The 12,464-nt window shown below is 37.0% G+C and overlaps 1 protein-coding gene across 4 annotated transcripts in view; it reads left to right on the top strand.

The window, feature by feature from the left end:
- Positions 1 to 12,464, top strand: part of LOC137429354 (protein PALS2-like) — a 729,474-nt gene that overhangs the window by 700,959 nt on the left and 16,051 nt on the right. The window lies entirely within an intron of this gene.

Genomic DNA, 12,464 nt, shown 5'->3' with positions numbered 1-12,464 from the left:
ATACAAATTTCTCCATGAGTATTGTTGATGGTCTTATCATTCTTTTTCAAAGTATCGTGGTCAATCACTTTTTCAAGCTTTGAATAAATTGCCAGGAGTAGAGGAGAAACTTTTGTTAGATTTACTTTAATGGATGTCTTTCCAGGTATAGTTAGAGCTCTTCCTTTAAATGAAATAGAGGGGCTCATGTTATTTTCCATAACTGGTTTTACCCAAAAATTTCCATATTTATCTTTGTTCAATTTAACATCTTTGACATATTTTTCTATATCTTTCTTAGAAGTAGAGATTACTTAGATCTTAGAAGATCTTAGATCTTAGAGATCTTAGAGTAGAGAGAGAGATCTTAGAAGAACTTAGAAGTAGAGATTGATTGAAATTTGTCTTTTGTGCTTTGAAACATTGTATTTATTAATGAATAAACTTGCATTTAGTTAAAGTAAAAATTTACCACATAAATATGATAAGTTCTGAAGGATATTTAGAATTTCCAGACTCTCCATATGATAAATTAGAGAATTGTCCGGCTTGTGATAGAGTGGGGCTTAATGATGAGGATTCATATAAACAATGTTTATTCTGTGATTATATTCTAATTAATGATAATAAGAAATATAAAAAAACATATCACTCTTTTAAATTAGAACCAAAAATGAATTACTTTACAAGATTAATATAATAAGAGAGATGAATGTTAAGCATTATGGTGATAATACACCATTTCTTACAAGGAAAGAGACTCTTTGTATTGAGGAAATGTATAAGGGTTTAATGATATTTATTATTCAAAATAATTTTAATGGAAATGTTAATACAAGATACTACATAAATAAAATAATGAATTATTTTGAAATTAAACCCGAACTCAGGATAAAATATAGAGTTTCTAAAATAGCTCAAAAAAAGTTGGATGACTTGTTTCCCAAATATACACAAAGAATTAAGTTAAGCACCCCTACACAACGAATTAAGGTAAGCACCCCCTAATATATATTCTTTGTGTATATGTATACATTGGCATATATTCTAAGGTATGTGAGATCAAATAATGATTGGTATGACATTAGTTATTGACGTTATTGACGTTATTGACGTCACTTACACGTTATTGACATTACACGTTATTGACGTTATTGACGTTATTGACGCAAAGATCGCTAGAGGTCTTCTCAGAACAATGACTGTACGTTAGAAAACATAAACGTCATCCACACTGTCCGTGATGGACCTATAGCTCCATACTTAAATTGAGGTGAAAATATGCCTAAAATTCCCAAATAATTGCACCTTAAATTATGCAGAATAAAATATTGAAAACGGCATGATTGTTATGTTTTTATGTGACCATAATATCACTTCTCCAGAAAATATAGCAATATCATGGGTATATTACACTGTTTTGACGACAACAAACTTGTAATGTGCGAGGTTGTAAAAAAACGGGGGGGGTGCTTAACTTAATTCTTTGTGTATATATAAATGAATGATTTTTTACCCGTTTGGGAAAATAAGATAAAATTTAATAACCATAAAAACATTCCAAATTCATTGAGATGTCTAATAGTTGGTTCAAGCGGATGTGGAAAAACCTGTTTGCTTTTAAAGATGCTCCTTACCCCCAACTTTTTAGATTATGATAATTTAATAATTTTTACGAAGTCAAGTTTTCAACCCGAGTATCAACTACTCTCACAGGGTTTTAATGCAGGTCTTAAAAAGGAAGACATTATCGGTTTATTTAAACTTCAAAACAAACTAAATGATTATAACATTGAGGATATAATACAACTATTTTGTGATACACAGAAACCTAAACCAAAACCCATAACTTGTATTCTCAGTGATAATACGGATGATATACCTTCACCTCAAGATTTAGATAAATCAAAAAAGAACCTCGTCATCTTTGATGATTGTGTTAATGAGAGAAACCAAACAGTAATGGATAGCTACTATACAAGAGGGAGACATTCTTCTTGTAATTGTATTTATCTTAGTCAGTCATATTTTCAACTCCCTCGACGCTCAATAAGAAACAATGCTAATACTTTTATTTTATTTAAGTTAAATTCAATAGATGTAAATAATTTTTGGAGAGATAATTGCTCTACGTTATGTAGTAAAAAAGAATTTGAAAATTATATGAAACACACGATTGGAAAATATAAATATATTGTTGTGAAACAAGATGAGATATTAAAGGATGTATTTTTATTTTAAACATAATTACATATATAAATGACAACAATTATTATTAACCTTGTGGGTAAATCTGCTTCTGGAAAGAACTTTCATAAATCTAAACTCTTGAATAGTAAAAATGAAAAGATTGTAAGTTTTTTTTAAAAACACCCTATGATTCGTTTTGTGAGTACTACAACCAGAGCAAAGCGACCAGGAGAAGTAGAAGGGAAAGATTATTACTACATTTCAATGGAGGAACATATGCGATTGAGGAACGAAGGTCAAATATTTGAGGAGGTCTCTCTTGGTTCTACAAAATATTCACATTGTAAGAGTGAGTTAAATAAAGTAGATCTACACCCTTTGTAGATCTACTTTATTTAATCGATCTTGATCGATCTCGCGAGATCTCGGAGACGGTGGGAGGGATTTTCGAAGCTCCACACGGTCTCCACGTTTTTCGAAGTTAAGTCTGTTCACAATTGTATTTTGTCGAAACTGTATTTATCTTTCGGTGTGTGAAGTTATTGTGTGCAACTTTGGTTGTTTCTCGGTGTTTATCTTTCATAAATTGATCGTCTGTTTGCCGTATCGTGTCTTGAGGCCTTGTACAGTGTGCACTGTACAACCTTGAGGCTTTGTTTTTCTCTCAGCGGTCCGTCGTTTGTGATCCAATAACTTTCGTTCTCTGTATTCCCAGGCTTTTCACCCATAGCCTACTTCCTTGTGTAAATCTCAACTCAAAAAAAAAAAAAAAAAAAAAAAAAACATTTCCTTCTCTGTTCTCATTCGTTTATTCATTCTTATTCGTTCGTTCGTTCTTCGACCACGTGTTTCTCCCCCATTTCCCCAGATAGTTTTCACTCATTAACCTTCAATGTTTACACTTTCCCCTCAAGTTATGTATTCCGTCATATTTTATAACACCTTTTTCTTCTTCTTCTTTAAAAGGCTGCTTTCGACTTGCTCACCAAATCAATTCATCCCAAAAAAAATATCCATCTCCTATAGTGCCTTTTTTCTACATTCCCTAAACTCTCCTGCACTCCATCCTCCATCCAGCGTCCTTAAACGTATTTTTAACTCGAAGGTCACAAGAAACTCATTTTGCAATAAATGTTCGTTTCCCATAAATCGTACACTTTCAAAAATCCAATCTCACCCCTCCCCTCCAAATCTTCCCCATAACCCCTCCCCTCCAAATCTTCCCCATCACCCCTCCCCTCCAAATCTTCCCCATCACCCATCCCTTTCAAATCTCCCCCCTTGCCCCCTCCCTCCTAAACTACCCCCTCACCCCTCCCCGCCAAGACGCCCACTCGCCCCTCCCCTCCTAGACTCCTGCCTCACCCCTCCCCTCCAAATCTCCCCCATATCCCATCCCTTTCAAATCCCTCCCCTTGTCCCTTCCCTCCCAAACTCCCCCCTCACCCCTCCCCTTCAAATCTCCCCACCCTCATTGCTTCTCAATTTCCCCCCTCTCACTCCCCCTCCTCAAAGCGTCCTCCCCGCTTCTTCCCCCTTCAAACTCTCACCTCCATCTCCCCCAACCTTCTGCCTCGCTCTTCCCCCTCCTCAAATAACACCTCATTGTGGCTCACCCAATCACCATCAAACCTTTTGTCCGCCCCATCCTTCCCTTTCTCCGAGCTATTCTGAAATCTCTGACACACCTTCAACAGCTCTCCCTATCTCTTCCACCTCTTCCACATCTTACCCTACCCCTCCTCCCCCCTGTTCTGTATCTGATGCTCCCCCTTCCTCTTCATTAACGGTATGGACCTCAAACATCCGGGGCCTTCGTTCAAACTTAACTGATCTCTCCATACAGGTTGCTTCTGTCAAACCAGACGTGATCTGCTTAACAGAAACTTTCCTCCTTTATGATGTCTCTGATTCCATAGTATCTCTCCCGGGCTACTCCCTCCTCCGGTATGATAGACCTGAGCCTCGTCCTGGAGGCGGGGTTGCTATCTTTATCAAAAACTCTCTTCCTCACTCGCCCTGCACTGCACTCTCTCCGCCTCACCCCCAGGAATACCTCTGGCTACGGCTTCCCCTTCGCTCCCACCTCTTGTTCATATGTGTGTTGTACCGTCCACCAAACAGTGATGACTCCATCTACATCTCGCTGTCTGATGATATGGACCAACTTCTATCTACTCATCCCAACTCTCCCTTCCTCATATGTGGTGATTTCAATTGTCACCATGCCAGTTGGCTGGGTGTGGGTACCTCTCTCACCAGCCATGGCTCTTCAGCAAAGGACTTCTGCGACTCACTGGGACTGACACAATCTGTCAATTTCCCGACCCGGATCTCAGTCAACGGAACATCTTCTCTTCTGGACTTGGTTATGACTAACTTCCCTGAAAATGTCTGCTGCTCTTCTTCTGCTCCGATCGGATCATCTGATCATGTCCTTGTTAAAGTGGACATCTCTCTGACCATCCTCAGGGAGCCTGCTCAGCGTCGACGAGTCTGGCATTTCACTCAGGCCAACTGGCACGGTCTTCAAGCAGCCATCAATCATCTGGACTGGTCTCCCATCTCTACCACCTCTGACATCAACTCATCCTGGGAATTCTTCCAAAGTAAATTGCTCTCTCTCATGCACAGATTTATCCCATCTCGTCTTCAGTTGTCATACCCTTCCTCCCGACCATGGTACACGGAATCTTGTGGTGAGGCTGTTGCCCAGAAACAACTTGCCTTCGTCTCCTGGAAAGCAAATCCAACGGAAGGAAATCTCATTTCCTTTCACAAAGCCCGAAACAAGTGTGTGTCCACCCTCAGGAGAGCCAGGAAACAATATCTCTCCGTTCTCAAGACCGAACTCTCTTATCTGTCTCCCTCTTCCAAATCCTGGTGGCGTCTGGTCAAATCCGTTTCTGGTGTTTGTTCCCCCTCCATCCCCTCCCTTACCTCAAACGGCTACACAGCTGACTCCGCACGTGAAAAATATGAATGCCTCAACTCTGTGTTTGCCTCTAAATCTTGTGTCCCAAACCCATCCCTCTCTGTACCCACCATACCCAGTCGTACCCTGCTGCTCCTGGACTCCGTGTCCTTTCCTCCTGACAAGGTGGAAAAGTTTCTGTCAACCCTCGACTCTGATTCTGCAACTGGACCCGACGGCATCAGCCCACGGGTCCTAAAATCCTGCTCTGCTGCTCTATCTCACCCTCTCTCTGTTCTCTTCACCCTCTCTTTTGCTCAAGGTCAACTGCCATCTGCTTGGAAATCAGCCAACATCACCGCTTTGCACAAAAAAGGTGCAAAAACAGATCCTAGCAACTACAGACCAATCAGCCTTCTCCCAATTATCAGCAAAGTCATGGAATCCATCATTGCTTCGGATATGAAATCTTTCCTCTTCTCCAATGGCTTGATCTCTGATCATCAATTTGGTTTCAGACCAGGTCACTCTACTCTGGACATGCTGCTTCTGCTGTCTCAACAATGGATGGAGGTCCTCAATGCCAAACAGGAAATTAGAGCTGTCTCCCTCGACATATCACGTGCCTTCGACACGGTCTGGCACCCCGCTCTGCTCACCAAACTCTCCTCCTTTGGTATCCATGGAAATCTCCACGCATGGCTGGCGGACTTCCTCCACGCATGGCTGCCTCACCACATACAAGGCTTTCATCCGCAGCTCAATGGAATACTGTTCTCCCCTATGGGCCGGTGCTCCTGCCTCACACCTAGCTCGGCTTCACGCTGTTGAAACCAAAGCTTTCAGAATTATTGGAATCTCCCGCGATGAAGCTATCTCTGAGGGCCTTTCACTCACTCACCGCAGGCAGGTAGGTGGTCTTTCTGTCTTCTACCGACTCCTCTCCGGCCTTGCACCCCCAGCTCTCTCTGTGCTCTGTCCCCCAAATATTCCTACAGGTCGCACAAGATCTGCCAGCAACCCTCTGATGGTTAAACTGCCGAAATCTCGGCTCTCTGCTCACCTTCACTCTTTCATTCCTCTTTTCTCCCGCCTCTGGAACAAACTCCCTCACTCCCTTCAATCCCACTCCTCCCTCCAGGTCTTTAAAACAGCTGTTCACCACCATCTCTTATCTTCCCCCATCCAAAACCTTGATCTTTTCTACCCCCGCTAATTCACCCCAGATCCACCTTGTTTGAAATTCCAACTTCTTTCCTGGAAGTCCTGGCAGTGTCCATATGTTTTATACCTCTCCCACCGCCCCCTTCCCATGCCCCCCCCACCCCCAAAGCCCTCGCCCTCTCTCAGATCTCTCGATGTCTCCATGTCTCTCGGTCCCTGCTCTCAAATGTTGTGTTTGTGTCCTTCCCCCTCTCTCCCCATCTTGTCTACCGCTCCCGATGTTATATGTTTTATGTGTCGGTTTGTCTTTCTGTGTGATTAATGTTCGCTCTTTCACGAGCCTCGATCTTGCATACAAAAAAAAAAAAAAAAAAAAAAAAAAAGTAAAATCTAATGGTCTTGGGATTTTAGAAACTAATCCTGAAGGAATGAGACAAATTATTAAACAATTGTGTGGTGATGGAGTTAAGATTTTATCATTCGGTTTTGATATCGATGAGGAGACTCAACGCAAACGTATGAAAAGCAGAGATACAAGTATTAGTGAAGAAGAAATAACAACTCGTATTAATACCAATAAAGAATTTGATGAAATATTTAAAGAAAAGGATTTCTTTCAACACATTTACTATAATGATGAAGAAAAGGAAAATTTTCCCATTGACCTTTACAATTCATTAAATGATATTTTTCAATACTAAATGAATGCCGAAGAAAGAGAAAGAAAGTTTAAGGAACATCAAGAGTTGGTTTCAAAAGTTGTAAAGCAACAGGAAGAGATAAAGAAGAAACGGAGACAGAAACTAACTGGTGAAGAAGCCTTTGAAAGAAAACAAGAGAAATTTTTTAAACCGCTTTTAAAAACTCAACACCCTACAGTTCCCACGGTAGAATTTACTCCGAAAAAACTTCAAATGCTCAAAGATTTTAGTCAGATAACAAAACAAGAACTTGGAAAATTAGAATATAATGATGAAGAATTATTTCAGAAACTTGAGGAGGTAAATCAACCCCCTAATTATGTAGTGGAAGCTTTTCAAAACAATGAATATTTGGCAGATTCAAAAACCAGAGCAGGTCTCATTCCAACAGAAGAACCAGCAGTGTTTCATCTTGTGGAAGAAAAGGTATTGATATTTAATGATGAATTGATGTTCTTGAGTTCTACTCAACCAAATGTTAAATTAACTCCAAGATTAATGTTTCTTCTAACAAACCCCGGATTCAGCGGTTCAAAATATTTTGAGGAACCACTTGATATGGAAAGAGAGGAAGATAGGGTATATATTGAGTTGCTAAATGCACTTGATTATGGAGTTTCTGTTGCTGGTAAAAGTAAGAAGAATGAGAAGGAGAAACATATTATTGATGCTTTAAGTAAGCTTGGTTCGGGTGTTAGTTTTCTTCCAAATGACCCATCACAATTAGTTAATAGGCTATTATTGTTGTTAGGTAGTAAGAAGGCTGGAAACAACAATTGTTTTAATGAATCCTCAGCCATTTTAGATCAGTTGATGAACATGAAAATAATTAATAAATGTCAATACAAAGATATTTTATTAGATATTAAATAAGATGAGAAGCACAATTCTTAGTTTTAATTTCACAACGAGCGATTACACAGCTTCATTCCCTTACCCACTACAACTTGACCCCCTTACCTCATATGAGGCATCTTTGTTGTCAATGGAAACTTACAATACCCTTTTTAATATCACAGAGAAAAACAACAAGTTTAGTTATAATCCAGGAAGTGGATATAAAACTATAACCGTTTCACCTGGAGCTTACGAGATTTCTCAAATATCTTCAGAAGTCTCTCGCCTTATGAAAGAAAAAGGTGATGAACCAAAAAATATTGTAATAGATATTCAAAAACACACTTCAAAATCAACTATTAAACTTAAAAATAATTATAAAGTTGATTTCACGATTGAAAATTCGTTTAGAGAGCTATTGGGTTTCTCTTCAAAAAAGATTGAAAATAACGGGACGTTTTACAGTGATAATGTTATCCAAATATCCTCCGGTATAAATTCAGTATTAATTCATTGTGATTTGATTGATGGTGCTTATAACGATGGAATAAGAACAAATACAATATTTTCATTCAGTGCATACTCAACCCTGATTGGTTATAAATTTAATATGGAACCAAAAAATCTTGTCTATTGACCTGTGTCAGGAAAAACCATATACAGAGTAAATTTTAGGATAACCGACCAAGATAATCGTATGATATCCTTTAATGATGAAATTATATCCATCAGAATTCACCTACGTGAAGTTTTTCAATAAATAAATAATGGTTATTGTGAGAAAACATGAGTTGGGAAAATATAAAATAATTACAGGGGAGGGCATGTACCTTTCACCATACTATACAAGGTATGTGGGTAAAGGATACTATAAACCGAAGAGACAACGAGGTGTAGGTCATCAATTTCGAAATAAAGGAGATGGGATAATTGATACTCTAATGGGTATTGGTTCAACCATCCTTAAACATAAAGACCTAATTGGTTCAACTGCTCCTGCCGTGGGTTCAGTTGCGGGTGCTATAAAGAGTATAAAAGATGCTCAAAAGGAGTCTCATAAATAACAAGCAATCAAAGAAATAAAAAAAGGTAAAACTCAACTATCTTCACAAGAACGACAAAAAATCATTAAAATACTTGGGTCAGGGTTTCAACAATTTTAATGCTCTATAAATACAAGTATGGAAGCGATTGATAGTATCTATGATTTGGATGATACGATTATCATTTCAAACTCCACTAAAAAGGAAGACTATTTTAAGGTAAATGCTATAACAGGAACAGACTGGAATTCAAACGGAACAAAAAGTTTTGAAATAAATAATCAACAAACTTACTTGAATATAGCTGATAGTTTCTTGCTGTGTAAATTTAAATTCACTAAGGCTGCGAATAATACTAATGCTACACTCGTAAATGATTTCTTCTGGAAAATGTTTGACAGTGTCCGCCTGTATATTGGAACACAAGAGGTTGAAGCGGTTGATTATATCTCTGCTACATCTGAAATGATGAAATTTACACTATATTCGTTTAGTGATAGAATGGGTAAGGGAGCTGTTGAAGGTTTTATTCCTGATATGTCAACGGGTACAAACGCAGACCCTGGTTATAGTCAAAGGAAGTCAATGTATAATGATGACGCAAAAGCTGAGAATAGTTTTACCATAGCAGTACCTCTGAAAGGTATATTTGGATTTTGTGATTATGATAAAGTTTTGTATGGTCTTAAAATTAGATTTCAACTACAAAGGAATGATAATGTAAATAGGTTGCTTTTTGGGGTTGTAAATGCTTTTGGAGAAAATAATAAATTTGTTATTAATGATTTGTGTTGGTATATCAGTGAATATACTCCTAATCTTAAAACGGAAGAGATGTTAAATAGAAGACTTAACTCAAAGAAACCGCTAAATGTATCATACCTTAAAAGAAGATGTCAACACGTTAAACTGGAACACACTACCTACACTTGGAATTTGGGTGTTCTTCAAGGAAAGCCACGATACCTCTGGCTCATTTTTTAAAAACCAGATGGAGAGGACGGTACTAATAAGAATAATGCGCTGAGTGATAATGCTAAGGTGAAACAACTTCGGGTTTCTCTTGATGGCACATTTTATCCGCGAGATAGATTGGAAATTGATTGGGAAAAAAATGATTATGCGGAAGCCTACAAGTCCTACCAAAAGGTGTGTGAAAGTAATGGTAATAATGATCCTATTTTGGATATGGTTGCGTTTCAAAAACTTTATACAATCTACGCAATTGACCTGAGTTCTCAAAAGGAAACTATAAAGTCTAATCGAGTGGATACTTCTCTATACATTGAAAGAGGGGAGAGTGAAGAGGTTAATGCATATTGTTTGCTTTTGGAGGAAACAGAATTACAGATTAATACAGATAATGGTGTTATGATTAATATCACATAGGTTTTTTCTCATAAATAAATGGTTGGGGTATATGTTAATCAAATCAATCTTAATAAATTAACATCTTGTATTCAAAATCAAAAGCCTTGTATTATTAATGTTAATACAATTCAAAGAAAAGGAGCTGTAAGAATTGATGTTTTACTCACACACACACAAGTAAAAACACTAAATGATGTTGGATCTCTTAAAATTAAAATGACGAAACCTATGTTAAAGAAATATTCAATAGACGAGTCAAGAGGAGGATTTCTCCCGTTTCTAATTCCTTTATTTGCTGGTTTAAGTGCGGCGGGAGCATTGACTGGTGGTATTTCAGCAGCGGTAAAAACTGCTAACGAAAGGAAGGCACAACTAAAAGCTCAAAAAGAATTGGAAAGACATAACAAGGAGTTGGAGAAACAAATTAGTGGAAGTGGTGTAATTGTAGATTTTGCTCAAAAACTTGAAAGTCTACCTGATAAAGCTAGATTGTTGGTTAGAGATATGCTTTCCTCTATCGCTCAAGCGGGTGTTAAACTAACTAAACGGGGTAATGGATTGTATCTTTCTCATAAATAAATGGATAAATGGTTTAAACAATTTGGAAAGAATACAACGTCAAATATAGAACTTACTAAGTATTGTAAAACACTAAAAATTGATAATGTGGTTATTTGTATGAGAGATGAATTAATACATATAAATAAGAATACAAAGAATATTATTATGAATTTAGACACACAGAATGGTTCTCATTGGGTTTGTATTCATAATAGTCAGGATAAATATTATTTTGATAGTTATGGTATGCCACCACCTGTTGAAGTAATACAATTCTTACAGAATGGTGTTTATCAAACATTTCAAGTTCAAGAAATTCATTCTAAATGTTGTGGTCAATTATGTTTATATGTATTATTTCAACTCAACAATAATGAAAATTTTTATGATATCATTTTTAATCTAATATAAATGACTTATGTTGGAAAAGATGGTTCTATCTTTGGAAAATCCTCTCAGGATATTGATTTATCAAATTATTATACAAAGGCACAGGCTGAACGACAAAAATATAGTGCAAGTAAAAATATTAATATGAAGAATACTTATAAATTAATCAATTATCCAAACCCTACAGATGCAAATGACTTAATTAGATTTAGTGATTTATCACAATATATATTTTTAAAGAAAACAGCACGTTTTGTTAAACAAGTAAAATTTACAACCACAACACCTGGTTATACTGACCATACACCTTTCCTCATTGAATCTAACTACCTGCTTACAATTGAATTTTATAAAGAAGGACATATAGTTAATATGCGAATTAATAAATGGGGGTATGATATGCCTGATTTAGGGTATAATTGGTCTTTTTCAATAAACATAGAAGACCTACATGATTTTAATCAGTCTCGTAAAGAAGAATATTATCCACTTGGTGAGGATAAGGATTTATGTGGAAGTACAATTAATAAACAACAAATACATGGTTTTAAGAAAAGAAAAATATATGATAGTATAGCGATGGTTAGCATGACAAAGAAGGAAGGTCATGAGATAAGGATAGAAAGCCAAGGAATACAAACCAATTTGGTAGTGGGAAGATGGGGTGGTATTACCTGTCATAATATTAATCTCACATATATTTCTGATACATAAATGGCAGGAAGAAGACTACAAGAGAATTATCATTTTTGTATTCAAGGATACCTACAAGAAAAGGGTGCTCGGTATTACATACCTTATGATTTGGAGCATATACATGGGAATTTTGTCATAAAAAACTGGCCTTATACTGATATTGTTAAACCCACAAATAGAGACTTGTTTAAAGTATTAAATAAAAATGAACTTCTCAAAGTTATGAAATATAAAACTCTTTTAGAAATCGTCAACAAATCTTATTGGTATCCTATTATGAGAAAAATAATTATAGATACAAGAATATCTCAAAATCCAGATGAGTATATGTATAATATTCTTTGGGGTTTAAACTCAAGGGTAGCAAGGGATGAGGAAGGAGTTGAAGAAGAGAAGGAGAAAAGAGAGAAAAGAGAGAAGGAGGAGAGGGAACAAAGAGAGAGGGAGGAGAGGGAGATGGAAATCAGAGCGATTCAAAAAAGAGTGGATGTATTACAGCAAGAAGATCAATCTCAACTCACCGAAGAGGAAAATAAAGAAAGAATGAATGCTGTGAAAATATTGATATCAAAAATTGTTAAGATAAATGAGGAAGGAGTTAAAGAAGAGAAGGAGGAA

This window comes from Myxine glutinosa, chromosome 6, assembly GCF_964187855.1.
Source record: "Myxine glutinosa chromosome 6, kmMyxGlut1.1, whole genome shotgun sequence".
Lineage (NCBI taxonomy): Eukaryota > Metazoa > Chordata > Myxini > Myxiniformes > Myxinidae > Myxine > Myxine glutinosa.
Note: the sequence above shows the minus strand (reverse complement) of the source record. Positions and strands in the feature narration are given on the sequence as shown.